The following is a 26,731-nucleotide window of genomic DNA, read 5'->3' as shown; positions in this document are numbered from 1 at the left end:
TTAAAAGACTGATAAAACATAAGATTGTATAATTATAAACTTTTTCCATAATATTGCTTTTTACAGTAAACAAAATTTATCTTCAATAAATTTAAAAAAAAAGTTAAAAACCATTAGTTTAGTTTATTTTAAATAAAAAACTACAATAAAGGTCACTATCCGGTGGCTACCTGAATAGTAGCCATACTCGCACACATATGGAAAAATGTGTGGTTTACATGTTAGATTGGATTTATTATATGGTGTTAAAACCAAAAATAACATATGCATCAGTGGTATGACGACCAAAGGTGCAGAAAAAATTGTCATCTTTAAAGCAAGGTGCAAAGGCCTTGGAATTATAGGAGCTCTGAATGTCACAATGACATGAGTTACGGAGGCGCTACTGGACCGTCTTCCTATGCACATCGTGATCAGCGGGTAGGCGGTAACAGGCAGGAACTCCTTCTGAATAGTCATATCACGGGAAGTGAATCAATCCCCACCGTCTGCAGATTCCAGGTATTTCCTGTCCTGAGAAACTAGTACTTGCTAAGGGTCCCTTGCCCAGGGTCAAGGATGAAGTACACAACGGCATCTTTGGTAGCGAAGAAAGTCTTAACAAAGGTTTGGAGGAGGGAGGTGGCTGCCTCCTGGTTTTAGGGCTTGTATAAAATTAAATCTGGAAAGCGGCAGCCAGTTTTTCAGTATTTATATTGAGCGGAACTAATGTAGGCCAGACGGTCAATACATAACAGTTCCCGGTGCGGCGGAAACCACCTAAACAGCGTATACACAGCGGTGTAGAAAGCCAAGGGAATGACTCCTACTACTTTTTTCCCAGGTTTATCATTATGACTGAGGAACTAAATGATGACCCTGAGTACAGGCACCTCTTAACCCTTATCCGGACAACACATTTTGCTTACGTAACCGGGCAACTCGGGTCCGTTGGGCCCACCACTGTTCTTGAATGTACTATTTATATTTACCAATATATTTCAAATATTCGTTTTTGATTTTTTATTAAAGTTATATTTAAATTATCTAGATTAAAAAAAATGCTACTATAATATGCGGTCTATTTACCTGGGTGCGATCTACCTGCAGAATTTGCACAAAATAATGAAATGCAAGAAAACTTTTGTAGAACAAATATTTATTCACAAGTAATAAACATTTAGAGCCAAATAAAGAATTAATTAATAATTAAATAAAACCTTTTGTAAATCTACCTGGCCATTGAAAAAGATTACGGTGTTGTTGAGTTTCATTATTGTGTGAGAACCCTTCTGAAAAAAGATTATGGTAATTAGCAGCTCATGTATAAAGTACCTACAAATACAATCTTTACAAAATGAATAAAATGCATAAGTCAGAAGAATATTATTATTACAAATGAACAAAAGGGAAAAACATAATCACCTACACTTTGACCAGGGGCTAACATTACTTTGTGCTTTTTATTATATCGCAGATCGCATACGTCCTGTCAGTTGTGGTTGACTCTTCCAGTTAATTCCATCCTTAGTTTCAAAAATTACACACTCTGAAACCTGGGAACTTGTAGCTACACATTCTTGTTTATTATCACTCAACACTACTTGCTGATCATCCTCTTCAATTGCTTCCGAAATATGATCTTTAATTTCAGAGTCACATTCAATGTCACCTACTTCAGGAGATTCTTTATCATCGGAATTCTATAAATTATTAGCAATATCTTGCAGTTCTGCAGCTGATAATGGTTTTCGGCACATTTTATTCACACTATCTACTTTCACTGTAATTCAGTATAATTTTAGGAGCTTAGTTGTCGACACTAACATCGATATCAAACGACTGATAACAGATGCATTATTTATTTCAAAATATATATAGGTACCTACCTAACAATATTATTGCCTTCTAACATGATTAACAGTTTTTAAAATTCATTTAGAATAGATATAACACCTATTGTAAGCATCTCTTTAATGTTTACATCAAAGAGATGTTTACATTGTTTGTTACACGTTTAGACTTTATTATTGGATTTCCGGAATCATAAAAGTCGTTTAGATAATCCACAAAAACATTACCTGACTGCCAGATTAACTTCTGTAACAAATATTAAGTCTTTAGGTATAAATACAAATAGAGTCTGAAGGGCCCGTGTTGCCCCTTTACGTGAAAAAAATTCTTTCGACGCAATAATTCCAAAAATAATTATGAATGTTTTGAATAGCTCATGACTATGTTGAAGGAAACATACTTCTAAACAAATTCAGTGATGCATTAAATTCAATAAATTTTTTTTTATCAGTTTATGATGAAAGAATTGGCATATGACGGCCCGTTGGACCCACCTTTCCCGAATAAGGGTTAAATGAGGCAAAAGTGAGAAGAATCCCCACTTGGCCAAATTTGATGTCGGAATGAGTTGTAGAAAAGGCACATGGAATGTACGGAGTTTATATGAACCTGGAAAAAACATAATGCAATAAAGAGGATGAAAAAACGGCATATATTAATTTTGAGTATTAGTGAAATGAGGTGGTAGTAAAAGGATCTGACTAATGCAATGTAGATATTCATGAAATATATTATTAAGGAGAAGACAGCAATTATCATTATACTGGTGTAGGATTCCTAGTCTCAAGAAAGGTTATCAAATGTGTTAGCTGTGTATGCCAGTTATTTGAACAAGTTTTATTGATTCAGTTGAACGCAAAACCCATCAAGATAAATTTAATATAAGTTTATGTACCGACAGCGGAAAGTGAACTAAAAAAATTTGAAAAGTTTTACGCTGATATAAAACTTGTTACTGACCAAGTAGATATCTCACCATTGTGATTGGTCACCTTAATGCTAAGTAGGAAAAGAAGACAAAGTTGGAGATTTTGGACTGGATAAGAAATGAAAGGAGAGACTATTTCGCAGATTATTACAAAGAAATCTCCAGCAAATACACTTTGTAATATCATAACAAATCAAATAAAATACATAACCATTCGTAAGCGTTACAGAAATGCAGTAAAATCTGTAAAAACTTTTTCTGATGCATGAGAATAGCGAACACCAATAATATATCGAGGGTCATTGGAGTCAAATCAAAATTATAACAGCTCAACCCCAAACTTTCAACGTAAAATTATCAGAATAGCCAGGATAATTATTCTAAAAAGCTTCAAATACTAATATTTAATATCTATTTGAAGTTCGTTTTCAATAAAGCTATGGATAGGGTTCCATGTGATATCAAAATTAATGGCATTAATATTGATAATCTGAGATATGCGCATGACACGGTGTTAATTGTAAATAGTTATAAAAAACTTTCACATCTGATTAAAAGGATCACCACAAAGTGTGATGAATATGGACTGAAGCTAAACACCACAAAACCAAAGGTGATAGTTGTCAGTAAAATGCCAATACAACCAGAAGTGGTAACAGTTTATGGAGAAGAACTGGTCCAACAGTATCACTTATCTTGGTTGTAATCTAAATGCGAACTGAGACATAAGTAAAGAAATTAAAGTATGTATAGAGAAGAAGGATGAATTTCTTCTATGAAATGTAAAGAAGTATTTAAGATAAAGAAAGTCTTATGTAGGGTCTGAAAATAAGATTAGTAAGTTGTTATGTGTTCTCTATTCTTTTATATGATGTCGAAGATTGGACTTTAACAAATACACTTCTAAGAAAACTTAAAGTCTTTGAAATCTGAGAATATTGGAGAATTCTACGAATAAATTAAGTAGATAGTTGGGCAAATCTGCCTAAAAAAGGGACGAGGCAGAAGAAAACGTACAACTCCGGCTGCAAGGTTACACCTGGTACATAGACGGGTCTAAAACTGTAGAAAGATCGGATATAGGAATTTAAAGTAGTATGGACGATTTTAATATTTCTATTTCACTAGGAATATACTTCTAAATTCTTCTTCTTCTTCTTTCTCTTTATAAGCAATTTTGTTAGATAATTCTTCTGCTGATTGGTGTCTTATGTCTTGCTATTTTTTGACGACACGGGTCTTCTCCATTCTGCTTATGTGGTTATTCCATTCTTTTTTCTATTTTGTGTCCATTCATTTATACACTGAACTTTACATTTTATTCTAATGTTTTCACTTCTTATTCGATCTCTTAGCGTATTTCCCATAATTCTTCTCAGTACTCTCATATCTGCAGTTTCTAGTAGCCTTTGCGTTGTGGCTGTGTCGGGTCTTGTTTCTGAGGCATATGTCATTATTGGTCTTACACTGGAAATCTTCTATCTGCCGCTTCAACTCCATCCAAATTGGTCGGGTTATAACAAATTTTTTATTGTTTTTTTTTTTGTGGAGTCTAATGTGCTGTCTTTTATGTTTATTTTTTTAAAGAAGTTTCCAAGTTTTTTAACTTTTAAAGAAAAATTGTTTTTTTACAAATAGGATCCCTCTTTAGTAGTGGCATTTTAGAAACTTGACCGTAGCTCTGAGGATGGCTTTGTTAGCCGAAAGCGCTCAGCTGGGAATTACATTTTTTACACACTTCAAAAATACTTTTCTTTTCCATTTTTTCATTTGGTATAAGTGTGTATAAAAAAAAGAGGTTTAAATCTTTGTATGTAGGTATATTTAAAAACCCTTAAAAGGGTTACATAAAAAAACACAAACGTTTTCGGAATAATAATTCCATCATCAGGTTAAAAAGCAGGTTAACATGCCTGAGCCACCAAAATATTAGGGTACAACCCTTTACAAAAAATTGAAGTTACCAAAAAATGTACATGTTGTTGTTTAAAAGTGAGTGATGTTTAATACTTTATTAGATTTAACTTCAGGCAACACATAACCATGCCTCACGTGAGTACCAGCATCCGGAGAGTAAACCTCTTCAAACGGACATCAGCTGGTAACTCAGTTATGTTTTTTAAACAGCATAACATAGGTCACTTGATTCCTTCAAATTTTGTATTTTTTATAGAGTCTAATGCAGTTTTAGAGTCTGTTAATATTACTCGTTCGAGTATGTTATTGGATGTAAACCAGGTAACACCTTTTATAATTGCAAAAAGCTCGGCAGTATAAATGCTACAAACAGGTGGTAATTTATATATCAATGATTGGTTTGTATCTTGGATAAATACACCACAACCAACACCTTCCTTCGTCTTAGATCCATCTGTAAATATAAGAGTTTTGTTATAGAAATTACCTAGTATGGATTTTAGGAGGATGTGATTTATTTGATGAGATTCAGTATACTTGGGAATTATAATTATGTTTGTTATTATTAAATATTTAAAAGGTATGGTGTACATGTATTGTAATTTGTTACTACCAAACAAATTTTGGACCCCATTGGTCTCAGTAAATGCTTCTGCGAGCGAGGAAGAATTTTTTTGTTCCCAGTACTGGTTTGTTGAGTCTTCTTTTACAAATAGGTAAAAAGAAATAAAATAAGACTTACTCACAATCAATTTAATTTTACTACCAAAACGACCGGTTTCGCTTTCTACACTTTGCTAAGCATCTTCAGGTCAAACGGTACAAAGTAAATTAAATGCTGAAATTATAAAAAGCCCATATTAGGGTGCTGTGTTATAAAGATAAAGATTAAAATTACAGTAATTATGTCAATATTACATGTCTGTGTTTATTAATATGAATAAAATTGATTAAGCAGAAAAAGTAAAAACCCACAAATTGGTATAAGATAATCTATTGAATTGTAATAAATTAGTAAAAAAACAAAATACTACTTGCATGCCGGTACAAGCTCGTATTTGATTATTAGGTAACGTATATCACTGGGCCATAGTAATTTTGTGTCAAGTATGATACCCAAATATTTATATTCCATAACTACCGACAGGGTACGCCCACACAGGGTAAGGTTCCCCGGTGCACGTAGTCTATGCCAAGTAGAAAACATAATAGAACACTTTTCTGTAGAGAGGGTCATATCTATTTCGTCTGTCCATGCAATCACTGTATTCATAACGTTCTCTAAGGCTTCAATGCAAGCATCATAAGTATCTTGAATGGAGTATATACAGATATCGTCTGCATATTGGATACATTTGATGGAATTAGAAAAAAGTGAATGAATATTGGCAGAATACATATTATATAATGTAGTACTAAGTACCGATCCCTTCGGCAACCCAAGATAAACAATTCTTGGACCGCGCAATACATTTCTATGGTCTTTGATATATATACATCGAGAGAAATATAATGGTAATATATTTAGAGCAGTCATTTCACTCAAACCAATATCAATCATTTTTTGTTAAGTATATTTAGGTTAACATAGTCATAAGCCCCTTTTATATCAAGAAATATACAAGCAAGATACTTATTAGAAGAGAACATTATTTGAATGCCATTAACTAAATGTGTTACTGCATACAACGTACCATATCCCCTCCTAAAACCATATTGAGTAGTTGGTAAGAGAGTATTGTACTCGAGATACCATTCTAGGCTTGTTTTTATCATTCTTTCAAACGTTTTAGTTCTACATGATAGTAAGGATAATTAGTAAGGACGATAGAAAAAAGCTAAGTTTCTATCTTTATTAGGTTTTAATATTAAAAAAATGGTGGGTTTAAACTGTTCAATATATTTTCCATTTACCCACCAATCGTTATATATTCGACAGCAACCTAGGGGTAGATTTTGAATGATATCGTATGTAATAAAATCATGATCAGGGGCAGTACATCTAGAAGTGTTAATTGCAGCTTTTAGTTCGTCAATGCTGAAATGCGTATTCACCTAGTGATTTACAGTATTGAGTTTCTTTAAGCATATTTGGTACAAAGCTAGGTGCTACAATATCAAAAATTTGGTTTATTAGTTCTTCGGAGATTTTTTTTGTTATTGGCATAGACAGGTGTCAATCAGCCAGTTACAACATGACTAATACCTTAAACATATAAATTTTATGACCGTAAAGTCCATAAAATATCAATAACGAAAAGCTGAATAATATGGTTTAAGAACTAAAATTAAAATAATATACAAGTTAAATATAGCATCTTTTCAACATCATCAGTGTGTTAAAAATACAGGACACATAAGTATTATAATTCAAAACACTTTCTTTGTATTATCTCCTTTTTATCTATATTTACATACAAATAAGATGATGAGGTTCTCAGAGTAACCTGTTTTTTGAAAGTTGAATTTTTGTTAGATATTTTTTTTATGAAGCTCCAAATTTTTGAGATTGGGGTATTTTTATTTAATTTATTAATAAAATTCTTCCAACATAGCTGCTGCTTTAGCTTGAAAATCAATTTAGCTTTGGCTTGAATATGTTTGAATTTGAGATAATTTTCAAAGTTTGTGTTGTTTTTATATATCTTATAGGCCTCTTTTCTGTTTTTTAACAATTATAGTATATTCATATTCATTCAGAATAATCATGTTAGTATTATCGATGGCATCTAACAATCGATTTCCTTGAGTGCTATCTAATATGGAGCCCCAACGAGTGTGATGACAATTAAAATCGCCACATATAACAACATCACCCTGCAGCTATGAAAAAAGTTTAGTCCAGTCATTTTTATTAACTTGTATTTTGGGAGGTTTATAAATACAAACTAAGGAAATTTTAAGGTCATTAATATAAGCTGCACAAACTTCTATTTGAGAATGGAAATTTTTTCGGATTGGAATTTCATTAAAAACTAGACAATCTTTTATAAGTATAGCAATGCCTCCGTATCCATCCGATCTATCTACACGCATTATATTAAAACCTGGTAAATTGAATGTTCTATTTTGAGATAGCCAAGTTTCATTTAGAAATATTATGTCAAATTTAGTTGTTGATTCCTTAAGAAAATTAAAGAGATTGGGTTTATTTTTATTATTTGAGTTACAATTACATTGAATTATCATCATCATCATCATTCAATCTTCGCTTATCCACTGCTGGACATAGATCTCCCTCATAATTTTTCATCTATTTCGATCTTGTGCCTCTTGCATCCAATTCCTATGACAACGTTTTAGATCGTCAGTCCAACGTGTTGGTGGACGACCTCTACTTCGGTAGGCATCATCTCTTGGTCTCCATTCCAGTATCCGCTTTGTCCATCTATTGTCTGTCATTCGAGCCACGTGACCTGCCCAGTTCCATTTTAGTGTTGCTACTCTCTCTACTGCATCAGCCACTCCTGTTCTTTGTCGTAGCTGGCGATTTGGGATCTTGTCTCGTAGTGAAACGCCCAACATAGCACGCTCCATCGCCCTTTGACACACACGGATCTTTTGAACTGTTCTCCTTGTCATGGTCAACGTTTCGGCACCGTAAGTTAACACTGACAAAACACACTGATTAAACGTTTTTCTTTTAAGGCATATTGGTATATCAGACGATTTGAAAATATGGTTCAGCTTGATGAAGGCTGCCCAAGTCAGTCTTATACGACGGAGAAGCTCAACGGTTTGGTTATCTTTTCCTATGCGAATCTCATGAACTAGGTATTTATAGGCCATTACCTGGTCTATGGATCTTGTTCCTACGCATATATCTTCGCTGACTACAAGATTTGTCATCATCTGGGTTTTAGATATATTTATTTTCAATCCCCCTTCTAGCGAGGAAAGGTAGAGCTGATTTAAAAGTTCTTTGGCCTCATCTATCCTATCAGCCATTAGTACAATATCATCTGCAAACCTTAGATGGCTAAGCTTTTCTCCGTTTATGTTTATGCCCTTGTCGGTCAGTTTTGCCCTTTTACATATATATTCCAAAAGCGTAGTGAACAGTTTCGGCGATATGGTGTCCCCCTGGCGTACTCCACGTTGTATCGGGAATTTCTGGGTTTGACGATCACCCACTCTAACACTGGCTGTTGCGTTTTGGTATATATGTTTAATTATATTTATATACCGATAGTCAATTCGGCATTCTGTCAAGGCTTCCAACATTTTTTGTTGATTTACGGTGTCGAATGCCTTTTCATAGTCGACAAATATTAAAGCTAGTGGTTTATTATATTCAGTGCATTTTTCTATAAGATTTTTTATTACCAGTAGGTGATCGTTTGTTCCATAGCCTTTTCTAAAACCCGCCTGTTCTATGGGCTGATAAAATTCCAATTTATTTTCTAGTCGTTTCGTAATTATTTTTGTAAATAGTTTATAAATATGTGAAAGTAGACTTATGGGCCTGTAATTCCTGAGGTCGGTAGCATCCCCTTTTTTATGAAGTATGATAATTTCTGCGTTATACCACTGGGTTGGTGTTATTGCTTCCTGCAAACATCTAGTGAATAGTTTGGCAAGGACCTGCCATAATCTTTTTCCAGCCACCTTCAAGGCATCTGCCACTATTTCATCGCCTCCGGGGGACTTATTGTTTTTCATTTCTTGCACTGACCTTCGAACTTCATTGGGTGTTACGTCCGGTAAAATTTCAGATCCCTGATTGATTATCTTTGGTAATGATCCACTCCGGTTACATTGCTGTTCTTTATATAGTTGTCTATAAAAACTCCCTATCGTATTCATAATTTGAATTCTATCCTCAATGATTTGCCCCTGTTCATTTCTTAATTTGTGGACGTTTTTTCTTCCAATGGACATGCTCTGTCTGAGTACTTTCAAGCTTTTGTTTTCTTCTATTACTCTAGTTATTTCCATCGTATTGTATCGTCTCAGATCTTTTCTAACTTTCTTTTTAATTTTCTTATTCAAAATTCTTAGTTCATTTTGGTTATGATCCTGATTTTTCCTAAGTTTTCTTCTTTCCTCTAGAAGATGTTTTGTGTTGTGGCTTAATTTTTTGTTATTATTTTCAGGACGAGGACAGTATTTCTGTTCAGCTTCTTTCAATATTTGGGTAATATTATTGTTCATTTCATTGATGCTGATATTCTCTTAATCGTGTGTATCCAAACTAGTCTTAATATTTTTTTCGTAAAGTGTTATATCTTCTGGGAACAGCCACCTTCCACTTTTCTTTTTGAGGATCATTTTTGTTATTTCAACTTCAGTGTTAAAAGTGGTTTTTGCTCTAACTAGTCTATGGTCGCTCCCTGTTGAAAATTTATTCAATACTGTTACATCCTGAACAATATCTTTCCGATTTGATATTATGAAATCAATCTCATTCTTTGTTCTTTGGTTCGGACTCTTCCTTGTCCACTTGGGGTTTCTTTCCGAAGAATGAGTTCATCACAAAAAGATTTTCCTGATGTAAGAAGTCAAGAAGCCTGTTACCTCTCTCATTTCTCTCACCAAATCCAAAGTTTCCCATAGCAGATTCTGCATCATCTTGTTTGAATCCCAATTTGGCGTTAAAATCTCCAATTATCAATGTGTAATGTGTTTTTGAAGTTTGTATAGCTGCTCTGATATCTTCATAAAATTGATCAACTTCCTCATCCGGGTGACTCGTAGTTGGTGCGTAAGCCTGTATAATTTTAAGTTTGTATCTTGGGTTTAATTTAAAAATAAGATAAATTATATATCTATCTGTATCTGGTATCTATCTGTATCTGTATCTGTAGTATCTGTATCTATCTATCTATCTGTATCTGGTACATATACTTTTTATTGTAATTATGTTTGGTACCCATTTTTTATGGATTAAAAAACCCACTCCTCCAACAGATGAATCTTCGTTTCCTCTGAAATGGAACATATTTCCAGACTTAAGTATTATTTGATCTTCTTTTCGACGCCTAACTTCACTTATACCGATTATATCCCATTTTAAATTATATTTACCATTTAATAATAATTATCGTCACTATCAGAATTATTGTAATGGATTGTACCTAAAATTGTTTTTAATTTTGTTTGTGTCTCTTGTAGTATTTGTTGATTTGGAATTACTAAATTGTTTAAACAAATTTTCAAAAATATCTGGGAGATTTTCTAATTTTTCTTTATATGATTGAAAATATTCCCTGTGGGGATTAGAAATAATAGGATTTGAATTTATATTTTTAATTTTGAAAGGGGGGATTTATTTACGGAAACGGGAGAAACTGCTTTTCGTTTTTTAGGTTGTTGGGTAGAGGGAGTAAGATGGATTCTTTATTAAAACTTCGGCTTCCTTAAAAGATACATTTTGTTCAGATATAATCTTTTTAATCTTAAATTGTTTCTGATATTTTGGACATTCATATGATATAGATTTATGGTCATGTTTTTCACAATATATACAATAATCGTTATAAGTGCAGTTATAAGTGTAAAACACTGTACGACCGGGTAAATGTAAGGTTCAACAATAAATCTTTACTAAATTAATCTTAACAAATTGTAGCAAGTTATTTCCTATAAATGTTAAAACGACCATTTGTCTTAGTATAAACTGTACCTCATTATCAGGATCAATAATTTTACGTTTCATTCTTTTAACGTCAACAACTTTTTTGTTGCTTTAAATATTTTCTAATACGTATTTTTTGTCTAGAAAAGTGTCCACTTCTCTAATAATAGCTTTTTTATGATTAAAGAAGTTAGGAATGTAAGAAACTAAATTATTATCTTTAATCAATTGATGTTCTATAATGGAATTTGCAAGTTTTAAATATAATTTTTACATTGCTTCTACCAACTAACTTAATATCGATAATGTCTTTTTTGAAGACTGAGTTTTTAAATAAATAATGACCAACTTTGACAGCTGATACCTTATCGACTAATTAAATCACAAGGTTCTACAATAACATAGTATGGTCCAATATCTGCGGAATTATATTTATTATTTAAATTATAAACTTTGTTACCTGTATCCATGTTATTCTCCATGACATCTTTATCTAGGGTATCCTTCACAGACGGGAAATTGTCCTCGTCCGAAGTATTATTCATAATTTTTCAATGTACTTGCCGTACTTCTCCACCATAAGCCGATCAGACACCAGCATATTCTAGTCTAAGCCGCAGATTCATTTAGAATTTTAAACTGCTGCGTTAGCCTTTTTGTTTTTTATACACCGAGCTGGGGATCGAACTCACATCCACTGGACCACTCGCAGTGAAGCGAATGAGAACCGGCCGACCAGCCCGCTTGGCTATCTGACCGACAATCTTCCGTCCGCTATCTTCAATGTACTTACCGTATTTAATGTATACTACATATATACAGTACCTAAAAACCTGAGTAACTTGTGAATTAGATTAATACACTACACGAAAGACAACCTTTCTGAAATACGTTTTGTATAGAACTGAATAGAATTTGTGTGTTTAGTACTATTTAAATCGTAAAAATTCGTGAGCACCTTTGAAAATTGTGTTTAAACTTGACAGTTTTTTGACAATTTTTCAAATGCCGAGTTGTTGTAAAGCTAGTCACAATTTAAGTCTTGGAACAGTATCATACGCCTTTTCTAGGTCGATTAAGGCTAGATGTACTTCGGTACCAACCGCTATTCTTTTTTCTATTAATTGTTGAAGTATAAATAAGTTATCAATGCAAGATCTACCAGGCGTAAATCCACTTTGGACTTCGCTAATTAGATGTCCTAAATCATCTTGTATTTTTCCATTTATTATTTTTCCAAACAATCTCCCGAAAGTAGCAAGGACACTTAATCCTCTGTAGCATCTTTTCGATTACCCTTTTTAAAGATGGACACTCGGTGAGCGGTTTTCCATTCAGATGGTACTTTAATTTGTTGGCACCATTGATTCATTAGGAAAGTTATTCGTTCTATTAGGAGTGGACGTTCTGCTTTAAGTAACTCTATAGCTATATTGCCAGGTCCTGGAGATCGCCCGTTTTTCATTTTAATTAACGCAGTACGGACCTTGTTGTTAATAGTATTATTGTTACTATTTGCTTGTCTCCCCATACTGTATTCCTCTCCCATATATTCCAATCTTGACCCTTGGAGTAAATTTTTATAGTGATTTTCCCACTATTCTATAGGAATTAAGTTGCTTAAGGAGTTATGTTTGTTTTTTTTTTTTAGATTAGTGATAGTTCTCTATGCTTCCGTAGTCTGAGAACCACCAATTTAATTTTCAACTTGGACACATTTTTGTTCCCAGAAATTGTTGTTTGATTCTTTTATTTGATTGCGTACTTCTCCGTTTTTCCTTTGATATGTTACTCTATTGCTGGATGTTTTATTTGTTAGCCATTTCTTATACATTTTGTTTTTTTCTTGTATCATTTCTTTTACGTTTTCTGTAATCCATGGTGGTTTGTAGTGTTTTTTGTCGTTGTTCTCTGTTCCTAATACTTCATAAGCAATTTTTTTATTATCGTTTTGAGGTTGTTGTATTCATGTTCTACATTCATATTTCTTTCCATCTCATTTAGTTAATTTTTTAATCTAGATTGAAAAAGACGTTTAATACTTGGATTTAATAAAATGTGCAATTTATATCTCTTCGTTTTGTACTGTGTAGTATGGTTTCTCTCACTTTCGGTGTTCTGTTTGTAGTATTGTTTAAAGGGGCACAAAAGATTAGCTAAAAGAAAGTAGAGATCTGTCCCACAATTAGCTCCTCTTTTTACTCTGCAGTCTTGGCACATAAATTTTGATTTCTTTCACAATATTACATAGTCTATGATCGACTTCTGTTGCAGTGAAGGTCGTTTCCAAGTGTATTTATGAATATCTTTATGTTGGAATTGGGTATTTATTATTTTTAAACCAAAAAGTTGACAGAACTCAATTAAGCTGTCCCCTGAACCATCTTTAACTATTTCTCCGTGTCGTCCCACCACATCATCGTCTAATTGAGAACCTACTCTCGCAATTAGGTCTCCTAACAGTATTATTTCTTGATGACTTTTTATTTTATCACAAACTCTTCATAAAAGGAACTTTTAACTTGTTGATTTGAATCGTTTGTTGGCGCATAGACTCCAACAACTATTGTTTCGATGCCGTACAATGTGACAGTTATTGTCAGAATTATTTCAGATATATGTACGCATAGTCTTTTATATATTTTTTTAACGAATAAAGTTATAGTAACTTTTAGTAAATGAAACTAAAAACTTTTGTCAAAAATTTTATGCCACCTATCAAAATCGTCGGTGCGGCTGTTCCAAATGGTGTATTTTGGTGGCCGTGCTAATGTTAAAGGACGTTATTTCAAAGACTAGCTACTCACTTAACAAGTGAATGAAATCTAACTTTTATTCAATATCTAATCTTCATTTTTATTAAAAGCTTAAATCTTAATTTCTTACATCTTAAAGATCTGAAATTTTATAAAAATGAATGTCTCCTCTAAACTTACTGAAATTTGGTTAATATGTAAAATGTTTAAATGACATAAAATATATAAATAAATCGTTTTTTATTTAGTACAAGCTAGGTAAAATTTATTTTAATTGTTGAGATTTCTTTAAGTAATTTACGAGAAAGTATGAATATCACAGCACAAAATTCGTCCTTGTATTAGTTAAGTTCATTGTCATAGTTTGGCGTGTTCAACAACTGACAAATAAATTGCCTTAGCATGTTACTATATCTAAATGGTCGTGTTAATTTTATCTTTTAAAGAAATCCTACTTCCTTCTACAATTTTTTTCTCATTGTTAGTCATGAAAAACGTATTTATCTTGAAACATTTGCCCTTATTTAGCAATAGGAACAATTTTAAAATTATATCTACTTCATTGTTATGACCTAAGCATCTGTTTTATTTATATAAAGATACGAAGTGAATGTCGTTACTCAAATATAAGTTCTTCACATCAGGAAGAGATTAAGGATACACTAAATCATTACTCGTATCTAAGTGAAATCTACAGACTGTAATATGTTGGTAATATATTGGATTGTTTGATCCATTCAGCCACGATAAATTAGAAACATCATTACTTGTACCATTGTTTCTTGTACTACTAATGATAATTATGATAAGCAGTTCTTCTAATACAATGTACCTTTAAGGTGATTTTTTGTTTCATAAAAGTTAGTTGTTTAAGGGAATAATATTTTTATATCAGTTAAAGTTAACTTCAAGCATCAGCGAGAAGCGCTACTACCTGACTTGACAATGGCAAGTGGGACCTTGTCCCGAAACGTCGTGAAAATAATGATCAAAATTATTCAACGCGGATTCAAACACGGAAAACTACAGAAAGCATATATATATATATATTATATATATATATATATATATATATATATATATATATATATATATATATAATATATATATAAATATATATAAATATATATATATATATATATAAATATATATATATATATATATATATATATATATATATATATATATAACTTCGTTTAAATATTTAATTAAAAATATACAAAAACGTGTAAACTATAACTACATTTTAATAAAAAACTAAAGATGTTATTTCTAAAAAAAGATGAATAAAATGAGCAAAATGTATTTCAAGATAAAAGCCATCTCTCATAATACATAGGAGAGATGACTCGCCATAATATATAGGAGAGATGACTCGCCACCTAAGGCTAAGTCTACACATTGATTTTTAGTTTTACATATTTTTCTTCCACATAAATAACAAAAGTTTACATATTTTGTACAACCCTTATGCGTCCAACGGGTACAATTCTACAATTGACGCCCTGAATCTAGTCTTTGCGCTTAGTGGTCTGTTCATAATTTTCCTCGCAGCTAACACATGTTGCTCCTTCTTTATCACCGCTGGAAGAATTGTCGCAAATAATGAATCAAATGGGACAATACCAGTAGTATCAACTGTTGCTGATTTTTCCCAAGCTGTGGCGACGAGTCGACTAAATTGAAGTCTGCCTATTCTTCGTCCTGGGTTTCCCCCTAAATATAAATTACACGACTGTTAATAGAAAGCTTTTAGCAATTTAAAAAATGACCTATTAAGAGGCTGTAAAAACTGAGTGGTGTGTCGTGGAAGGCAAAACAGAATAACATCATTTTCGGAAGCGTGTTCTAACGTTTCGACACTACTTCAATGGGAAGAGTGGCCATCCAAAAGTAGTAACACCATTCCTATTGGTTTTCTTGGGACAAATTGTTCTTTAAGCCATCGCAGAAAAGTTCCTTCCTACCAAATTCCGCTTTTTGTTTTTACCTTTAAAAATGTACACCGATGATATAAAGGACCCCTCAGCGTTACAGCATGCGATTACTGAAATCGTTTCTCCTTTTTCAGCCGATGTTACTGAAACAACATTTTTTCAACCATTAATTGCTATAACATGTTCTGGCATGTTATTAAGCTGCAACCCTGTCTCGTCAATATTGTATATTGAACCAGGTTTATTTATTAAGGAATGTTCTTGCAGGATATTTTTAAGTAGAGTAAAATAAGCAGAAAGATCAGTTTTGTTCATTCCTAAAGTTCTGGCAGCTGATACACCTTTAGATTTGTTACTGTCAATTGCTTATTTACACAGCTTAAACACGTGTTTAGAGCGGCTTCGTAGACAACTAGCCCTAATTTCAATACACGCTTTCGTACAAGGTTGCCAGAATGATGGTAAAGTGAGTGGGTAGGGGCATAGTAACAGCGAGTCATCTCAGCTGATACGCCATCTCTTCTTAGAACTACAATATATATATATATATATATATATATATATATATATATATATATATATATATATATATATATATCCCGATTAATATATATATATAAGGAAGTAGAATAAGACGATCTATGAAGTTAATCAGGTTATATCGTGAAATTATATTGAATTATTTTTCTAGTGTGTTAATCTCATTGTTCTTTATAACATACCACCTTATTTATTTTACATTTCCCTAATTTTCTATCGATTATTGCTTTTTTTTAGATAATTGATGTTATTATAACGACTCTTTATTTTTGTTTTGTTTTTATCCTAAAAAACATAGAACTCAAATTCTCTTTTTAATTTCTATCTTGTCTACTAGCTTTTCGATGCCCCTTGTATGTCAAAATTTTAATATACATACATCAATTAATTTTCTTATTAATATCCCTACTTCTTGGAACTTCAAATGTTTAAATATGTCATTCCGAGGAGAATAAAATCTTCATTTTCATCTTCATCTTCAACCATCCAGCTAACCAGCAACAAGATATTTTCGAATGTTTTTCGTTATACTTTAAACTTGGGTCTCGTATACTGCGACAAATATAATGGGATTAGCTTTGCCATTCCACCAGGCTCGATCCCAAGTCATGGTACAGCTCTCGTCTATCACCGGGTCTATTCCACCAAGGGATTAACTTTGCAATTCCACCAGGCTCGATCCCAAGTCATGGTACAGCTCTCGTCTATCACCAGGTCTATTCCACCAAGGGATTAATTTTGCAATTCCACCAGGCTCGATCCCAAAGCATGGTGCAGTACTTGTCCATCAACAGGTCCATTCCACCCAATATATCATGACACCAACGCAACGGTATAGTGCAGCCCATAAAGAGACCTGATATCATACTTGATATCAGAAATTTTCGATCCAGTAGCCAATCAAGAAAGACAACATTTCAACTTAAGTATTTTGTTCGGGTAATTTTTTTCTTTTCTTTCTTATTAAGGCATTTAGCCACTTTGTACAGGAGTTACTGTAACGTAGAGGCAGGTCTATTTATTTAAATAAAATGTTTGTTTGGATTTTTGTGTTATGCTTTAATCTCTACAAATAACTTGAGAAATTGATAACAGTTTGAGCTTGTCTAAATAAAAGCAATATTGCTTCTAGTGATGTTTATCAAAATTCAGTATTGATTTATTGCGGACATATTAAGGTGTCATCGAGATCTTGGTTATGGGTTACATAAACCGACCTAGTTTTCAAGAGTATGCTACGAATTTTTCTAAAACCGTAGTTTCTTTCTTTATAGTTTTTGGTGGAATTTTCGAATATTTAAAAATAATGAGTAAATAGTAAACGTAGAAATAGTGGCTGTGTCGGATATCCGTTACCTTACGTCAAACAATAAAACAACGCCCACGTTGAAATAAACAAATGGGTTACAAAAATTATATGCAGATCAAGTGGTACTACCAAGGTTAAAGTATCTGAAACATTTACTTTTCATAAACCGTAAATGTGAGCGTGTTTATTCGTACTTTCGTTATATCAAATACAAATTTATGTTGACACTATGATTAGCAAAGTATGGAAAGTCAGGGCATATACACAGATATATACTTGCTTTAATTAAAACTTAGCTTTTATGCAGAGGAAATTTCACATTAATTACTGTAGCATGCAAATTTGTTTTATATATAAGGTTAATTTCATTACATTCTTAATTTCAAGGATGGCTCGGTTAAATACAAATATGACCTACTTAAAGAGAGTTTCATTTTGAAAAATGTATGTAGTATAATATATACACAAGGTGTGTAAATTTTTTTCTTCTCGATTTTGGTTCAAGAACTACGATAAATCTAAAATTACGAGTGTAAAATTGCACTATCTTTTTCGTTATTTTAATCTGTATTTTTATTTATATCCTTGGCATTAACTCAGCTGATAGAGTAGATAGTAACCTTTTCTGTCAATAATATAAGTAATTTCTATCTAATGCGTCTGTGATATAACGCATTATATCACGGACCCCATGCCCAGCTGTAGGCTAAAGTTAATAAGATATCTAGTAGCGGAAAGATAAAGATCATTAATACAGCTAAGCTGTAAAAGTGCTGACTTAGCTTTTAAAGATAATATTAGAAACAAATGAAAAGGAGTAGTCGGAATCTTCAGTACACCCATTAGGAGAAATAAAGTGTGCGTCCCTATGCACAAGCGTCCAAGGACAAACTATTGCATTATTTTTTGTTACTCTTAAGATACAGTTGTGGTGACTCATAGAAAAATGGACTCCAGTGTCTTAAACCTGATGGCCAATAGTGCTAAGAGTCCTCCCGAGAAATAATAGGACCTACCCGTAAATAAAAAAAAACAACTCGTAATAATCTGTTTATTCAAATAGGCATCTGGAATGTTAGAAGTATGTCTACTTTAAGAAAAATACAAATCAATCAAAAATATGAGACGAATAGCAATAAATATACTTGGTGTCATTGAACTGAGTTGGCTAGACTCGGAAACTATATATCGATAATTGTGTAACGTGTTACTCGGAGAATGGCAATTCACATAATTATATTGGAGCAAATTGTAATAAAACAGTGAGAAAACTAATTATTATGTATCACTTTTAAACAGATTGCCACGTACTACAATTGAAAGATAAACCAAACCAAATAAATTTTATACAGATTTCTCCCCGACTCTTGAGAAGACATACACAGATCAGTAACAATGTTATAAATATATCAACTATTGAAGTGCATAGAGAAAGACGACGTATTTATTATTAGTAATTTTAATGCTAAATTTAATTAAAGAAGAGTTGAAGATATAATGGTTCAATGACTAGGAGAACGAAACACACGAGAACACTCTCCATTACTTAAACATATTTTTATATATAAATTACTACTATAACAACCAATATAATATTCTTCTTCTTTTATTTCCTCTTTATAAGCAATTCTGCTTGTTAATTGGTGGATTAAAACCTTTATGGAAGTCACTCCATCTTTTGCGCGATCGTCCGATACTTCTTCTGCCGATTGGTGACTTATCTCTTGCAATTTTGACGACACGGGTCTCCTCCATTCTGCTTATGTGGTTATTCCATTCTTTTTTTCTATTTTGTTGTACGTTACATTTTCTTCTAATGTCTTCACTTCTCTTTCGATCTCTCAGCGTATTTCCTTTAATTCTTCTCAGTACTCTTATCTCTTCAGTTTGCGGTAGCCTTTGCGTTGTGGCTGTGTCGGGTCTTGTTTCTGAGGTATATGTTTGTTATTATTGGTCTTACACTGGCTTTATAAATTCTTGACTTCATCTCAGTGTTAATGTGTCTGTTTCGCCATATAGTGTTATTAAGGCATCTTGCCAGTGTATTTGCTTTTTGTACTTGATCTCTCATTTCTTTGTCCAGGTCTCCATAGCTAGACAGTGTAATTCCCAGGTATTTTATTTCCATTACTTGTTCAATACTGATGCCATCAATTTCTATTTAACATCTGGTTGGTTATTTGCTGACTACTATTGTTTTAGTTTTCTGAGATGAGATTGTCATATTAAATTTGTAACACCCACTTGTAACAAGTCTTAGCATACATGCCAAACTGCCCAACATTTAGTATCGTACATCATAGCTGGTCTTCTGGCTGTTTTATAGAATTGACCCTTTACCTTCACTGGAATATTTCTGTTACACAACACACCACTCGCTTCTTTTCACTTCATTTATCTAACCCTAGTTTGGCCTGTTGTTGATCTCCTCCTCCTCCTAAGTGCCTTCTCTGTTGAGGTTGGCGATCAATATGGCAAATTTCTCTCTGTTCTGGGCTTGATGAATTAATTCATTTCCTTTTGTGTGGGTCCAATCTCTGATGTTGCGTAGCCAAGATTTTTTCTTTCGTCCTATGCCCCTTTTACCTTAAATCTTGCCTTCTAATATTACCTGGAGCTGCTTAAATTCCCTATGGCGCATTGTGTGTCCTAGATATGACGTCTTTCTAATTTTGATAGTATTGACCAGATGAGGGCGTGTGTTCATTGCTCTCAGTACTTCTTCATTCATAGTTCTGCTGGTCCAGCTTAATCTTAGCATTCGGCGGTACACCCACATTTCAAATGAATTTAATTTGTTGACGTCATACTGTTTTAATGTCCAGGTCTCACAGCCATATAGTAATAGAGACCACACATAACACTGTAGTGTTCTAAATCTTATTGAGACTGATAGATTGGGGTTACAGAGCATTTTACGCATATTCATGAAACCAGATCTTGCTATTTCAATGCGTCTTCTAATTTCTTTTGAGTGGTCTAGTTCACTATTTAGTTCTCTGCCCAGGTATATGAAGCTTTGAGAACTCTGAAGGGTGATACCATTTATTTGTATGTTAGGTGTAACTTGTTCATGGGGGTTTTTGTTAAATACCAGAATTTTGGTTTTGCAAAAGTTAATGTCCAAGCCCAGCCTGTGACTTTCTTCTGATAATATGTTCATCAATATTTTTAGTTGGTCTTCTGTTTCTGCTAATACTACGGTGTCATCGGCATATATTATATTGTTAATGATGATTCCATTGGCTCTGGCACCTTCAGGTCGATCTTCAAGAGAAGCTCTAATTATATGTTCGGCATATACTTGGCATGTTTTTTAAGTAAGTACCGTTTTGCGATTCCGCCGCCGCAGCGCTACGGTCGGCGTTCCGCGCATGAGCGCTGGTTACCTACATCTCGTGTCTACGCACTAACGCCATTACAGTCTGATTCTTCATTGTATACTTGTTTACTCCAGTGTTTAAGATGCCTCCAACAATCGTGAGTCACGCTGATTGTGAAGTACGGGCTGTTATACGATTTCTTAGTGCTAAAGGCGTAAAACCGATCGATATTCATCGTGAGATCGTTGAAGTTTACGGACAAAACATTATGAGTGATGGAATGGTAAGGAAATGGGTGAGAGCATTTAAAAATGGCCGCACAAATGTGCATGATGAAGAACGGAGTGGGCGTCCTTTGGTCGTTAATGAAAATTTGGTGCAGAAAGTGGACGAAAAGGTGAGGGAAAACAGACGCTTTACAATTTCATCATTGTCCGACTGCTTTCAGTATTCTCGTAGTGTTTTGTATCGCATTGTTACCGAGAACTTGAATTACCGGAAATTGTGTTCACGTTGGGTTCCAAAAATGTTGACGGATTTGCACAAAACCCAACGTTTAGGCAGTGCATTGACTTTCCTTGAGCGGTACCACAGTGAAGGTGAAGATTTTTTAGACCAAATTGTTACTGGTGACGAAACGTGGGTGGCCTACGTCACACCAGAATCGAAACAACAATCCATGGAATGGCGACATTCATCATCACCCAAAAGAGTGAAGTTTAAGCAAACAATTTCTGCCCGGAAAATCATGTGCACAGTTTTTTGGGACAGAAAAGGAGTATTGCTAGTGGAGTTTCTGCCTAGTAATGAGACAATCAATGCAGCGTCTTATTGTGAGACATTGAAAAATCTGCGTCGTGCAATCCAGAACAAAAGACGTGGCAAGTTGAGTAAGGGTATCGTTTTGCTGCATGACAGTGCCCGTCCACATGTGGCTAATCAGACCAAAGATCTCATCAAATCATTTAAATTGGAAACTCTAGATCATCCTCCATACAGCCCTGATCTGGCGCCCAGCGACTACCATTTGTTCCAGCACTTGAAGAAACACCTGGGCGGTCAGCGTCTTCAAGACAATAACGAAGTCAAAACATTTGTGATGCAGTAGTTAACAAGTCAGGCGGCAGAATTTTATCAGGAGGGTATTCAAAAACTGGTGCCACGTTATGACAAGTGCCTCAATATTCACGGAAATTATGTAGAAAAGTAGATTAAGGTATAGGCTTTCATGTAAAAATAAAATTATTGCCATATCTTTGCACGTCTTTTTTTAATTCCAAAACGGTACTTACTTAAAAAACAAGCCTCGTACATTAAATAATAGGGAGGATAAAATGCACCTTTGACGCACTCCTCGTTCTATGTTGATGTACTTGGTGTTTCCGTTCTCTGTTCGAACGCATCCTGTGTGGTTCCAGTATGTATTACTTATGATAGCTATGTCGTGTCCGTCCAACCCTACTTCTTTTAGCACATCGATCAATTTTCCGTGTTTGATGCGGTCAAAGGCCTTTCTATAATCGACAAAGCACACATACAGCCGTTTTTGAACCTCAAGATACCTTTCTGCCATCAGTATCTATCCCATAATTACTTCTATTGCCTGTACTCTTTCTTAAGCCATATTGAGAACGACTCAGGTATTCTTCACACTTATTTTGAATTCGGTTATAAATTATTCGCATAAAAATCTTAGCGGCATGACTCATTAGGGATACAGTTCGATGGTCTTTACATTTCTTTGCTTTTTGTTTTTTAGCAAGAGCTATATATGTGGATGTTAGCCAGTCATGCGGTATTATGCCATGTTCATATATAATGTTGTAGAGGGATGTTAATTTCCTGACAGCATTTTCAGTTAGGTGTTTAAAATGTTCGGCGATTATTAGGTCTTCGCCAGGTGCCTTGTTGTTCTTTGCGTCTTTTATTGCCTGCAAAACTTCTTCGGCGAGAACGTTTAATTTTTCATCTGTATTTATTTGTGGTGGCTCTTCTGTTCTCTGATCACCAAACAAATCTTTAAGATATTGCTCCCATATTTCTTTCTGTTTTTCAGGGTCCAATTCCATTTGGTTTTTCTTGTTTGTTACAATCGATAAGTGTTTGGGTTTCCATATTCCAGCTACTTCTTTAACCTTTCTGTGTAGTTCTTTATCTTTATGCTTCATATGCAGATCTTCTACCTCTTTACATTTTTCTTTCATCCACTCTTCCTTAGCTACATTTATTTTTTTCTTAATTTCCCTGTTGAGTTCTTTGTATCTTATTGGGTTTTTGTTTTTTACCATCTGTCTCCTCTCCATAATTTGTAATATTTCGTTTGTCATCCATGGTTATCTATGTTTACGGTTTTCTTTCTGTATACTTTGGTTTGCTGCCTCCAAGACAGTATTTTTACTCCCACACATGTCTTCAATGTTTTCTTTTATTGTGTTATCTCCCTTAGTGGGAGCTAGTTGTTGATCTACCTTGCATAAAACTTAACTGATTATCGGATATTTCGATTTTTTCACGTATCCGTCTATCAATTACTATTTCCCATATATACTTAGTGTAGTGTGTACATTGTTGTATATCTTCCTTGATTTTGTAAACAAGTACTAATATAGTGCTTCTCCAGTCGTCCTTAATTCTATTAAATAAACCAGTCAATTTATTCCTGTCTATTCTGATGCTCTCCACACTTTCCCAGGAATATCGTCTTGTCCAATTGTTTTTCGTTTTTTTATATTTTGAAGTGCTTGAACCACTTCCTTGTTTATTATTTTGGTAACCATTACTGTTACTGTTACTGTTTCCGTTAATTCAACTTTCTGTCTTGCCTGTCACATTCTCCATTTAATAAACTGTCAAAGTACTGTTTCCATCTCTTTTTGACATCCTTTTCTTGATTAGTTTTTTATTATTTTCAATTCGGATACATCTAATATGATTAAAATATTTTGCTTTCTTTGCTCTTTGTTAGGCTATTTTATAGACACTTATTTCACCCTGATTGGTATCAAGGTGGTCGTATAGATTTGTATACGCTTCTGCTTTAGCGTTTAATAAATGTCCCTGACGATCAAAATTAACAACAAAAAAAAACAAAAAAATTTTATTGATAATTATATATTAAAAGAAAATTTAGATTATATTTTAATGGCTAGTCTTCTTTTATTTTGTTTTATTAGAATGGTAATTCTAATAAAATGGTAATAGAAAAGATATTACAAGGCAATCAAATTATCATTTCTTTTAGTTGCATTGTTTCTACTATCAAATAACTTATTTTGAAATAAAATCCAAGTTACAACCTTGTGTCAGTTTTTAATCATTGGATATAGGTAGCAATAATGCGTACTAAGTATGCTACCGATAATCGTGTTACTAAAGTGCACAATGTGCTGGTATATACATTACTTTTAATTTAAAAAATTATACTAACAATAAGTATATACAGAGTGGCCAAAAGTTTGGAAACGACCAATTATGTCTTAAATTGCTAGTCATAATTTTACAAAATTTGAGGTACACCTATTCTGGGATACGGAGATTCTATATTTGATATTTGCAATGTTGTCCGATTTGCCGTTACTCGTATATTATTAGACACTTTGGTTTTTTAAATTCATCACCCTGTATATTCAGTCATTATTGGAATCTCCTATTCAATACGAGTTCAACCATATGTAACACTTATGATTTTATGTAGTCTGGAAGGTCATAAATACATAAAACAGTGCAAAATATGTAGATTTTAATAAATTTAAATATTTAAAATGTAGAATGCTGTGATTTGGTCATTTGTTCACCATTTACATTATTAACTAAAACTGACAGTAGTTGTGTTTTGAAAAGTTCTGCAAGATAAATTGCTTCTCTAAAATGGCTCTTAACGAAAAAGAACGAATTACTATTTTAATGATGAGAGGGTACTGTGACAGAAAAAAATCTCATTGTGAAGTAGCCAACTTGTTTAATGATACTTTCCCAAACCGTTCTCCTATTCATAAGGGGATGGTACAAAAAACTGTAAAGCGATTTGAGGAGTCTGGAGAAGTAAAAGATATATACCGATTAGGTAGACTGCAAAGAGTTGTGAATGACAACAAAACTTTAGATATAATGCAAAGTTTTGTTGGAGATCCGCATACATCTTCACGCAGGGTTGCACTAGTACATGATGTAGGTCGTTCTTCAGACTTACGTGTGTTAGGTAAGAATAAATTTAAACCATACAAAATTAACTTATTGCAAGAATTAAGTGAAGATGACTTCGATCGTAGATTAGAGTTTACTGGGGTAATGATGGATAAAATTGAAAATGATGAAAATTTCGTTAACAGAGTATGTTTTTTCGATGAAGCAACCTGTACACTGTGTGGAAATGTAAATTGACACAATTTAAGGTACTGGAGTGACGTAAATCCATACTGGATGCGTGAAAACCATTCTCAAAGGCCCCAAAAATTAAATGTATGGTCAGGTATAGTAGGTACTCAGTTAATTGAGCCATTTTTTATCGAAAGAAATTTAACGTCAGATAGTTACAAAATGTTACTTAGAAATGAAATTGTACCTACACTGAGAAACTTGTTTGGGGCCCATTTTAATCAGATATGGTTTAAGCAAGATGAAGCTCCAGTTCATTTTGGTGTTAATGTTCGGCGTTATTTAGATGAGATATTTCCCGGAAGATGGATTGGTAGACGAGGTAGAATTGAATGGTCTCCACGTTTACCTGATTTCAATCTTAAAGATTATTTTTATTGGAGATACTTGAAAAATTCAGTTTACAAAACTAAACAAGCAAGTCTTGCAAAGCTAAGCCAACGAATTATCGATGAATCTCGAATAATTTCTAGATAATCATGGAGAAATGTGGTAGACGCATTCTACCATCGATTAGGGTACTGTCAACTCACAAATGGAACACATTTTGAACACTTGATAAAGTAACCATTATGTTAAAAAATGTTGTAATCTATCAATTGTTACGTTTTAATGTAGTTGAAAATAGTTGGTATTAAAAAATTAATTGAGACAATTAGGCGTTGTCAGACTTCTGTTTTATGTATTTAAGACCCTCCAGACTAATCTGGCAACATTGAAAATATCAAATATGAAATCTTCGTATCCCAAAATAGGTGTATCTCAAATTTTGTACAATTATGACTAGCAATTTACGAGATAATTGGCCGTTTCCAGACTTTTGAGCCACTCTGTATATATATATATATATATATATATATATATATATATATATATATATATATATATATATATATATATATATATATATATATATATATATATATATTGTTATGATGTGTTTTTTGTTTGAATGATGAGCAATGAGTATTTTTAATAATATAGGGTTTTTATCGCGGTTCTCAAAGAATTAGCTTGTAAGTACTTTTTAAAATTATCTTTATTATAACTATTATGAAACACACATATATATCTAACCTAGCCAATGTAAATTTAAAATAAACTATCTTTAAATTGATGTTCTAATAAAACTAATTAAATTCTATAGACAATGTTAAATTTAAACAAACTATCTTCAAAATTGAAATTGTTATGATATTAACTAAATTATATTAACAAAATTTTGTACCTTTCTTTC

General features: G+C 33.1%; 1 protein-coding gene across 2 annotated transcripts in view; it reads left to right on the top strand.

Moving 5' to 3' along the window:
- The window catches only part of LOC140434602 (probable sulfoacetate transporter SauU), a 190,918-nt gene that overhangs the window by 54,468 nt on the left and 109,719 nt on the right, over positions 1-26,731 (top strand). The gene's annotated exons all lie outside the window — the stretch shown is intronic.

This window comes from Diabrotica undecimpunctata, chromosome 2, assembly GCF_040954645.1.
Source record: "Diabrotica undecimpunctata isolate CICGRU chromosome 2, icDiaUnde3, whole genome shotgun sequence".
NCBI classification, from domain to species: domain Eukaryota; kingdom Metazoa; phylum Arthropoda; class Insecta; order Coleoptera; family Chrysomelidae; genus Diabrotica; species Diabrotica undecimpunctata.
Note: the sequence above shows the minus strand (reverse complement) of the source record. Positions and strands in the feature narration are given on the sequence as shown.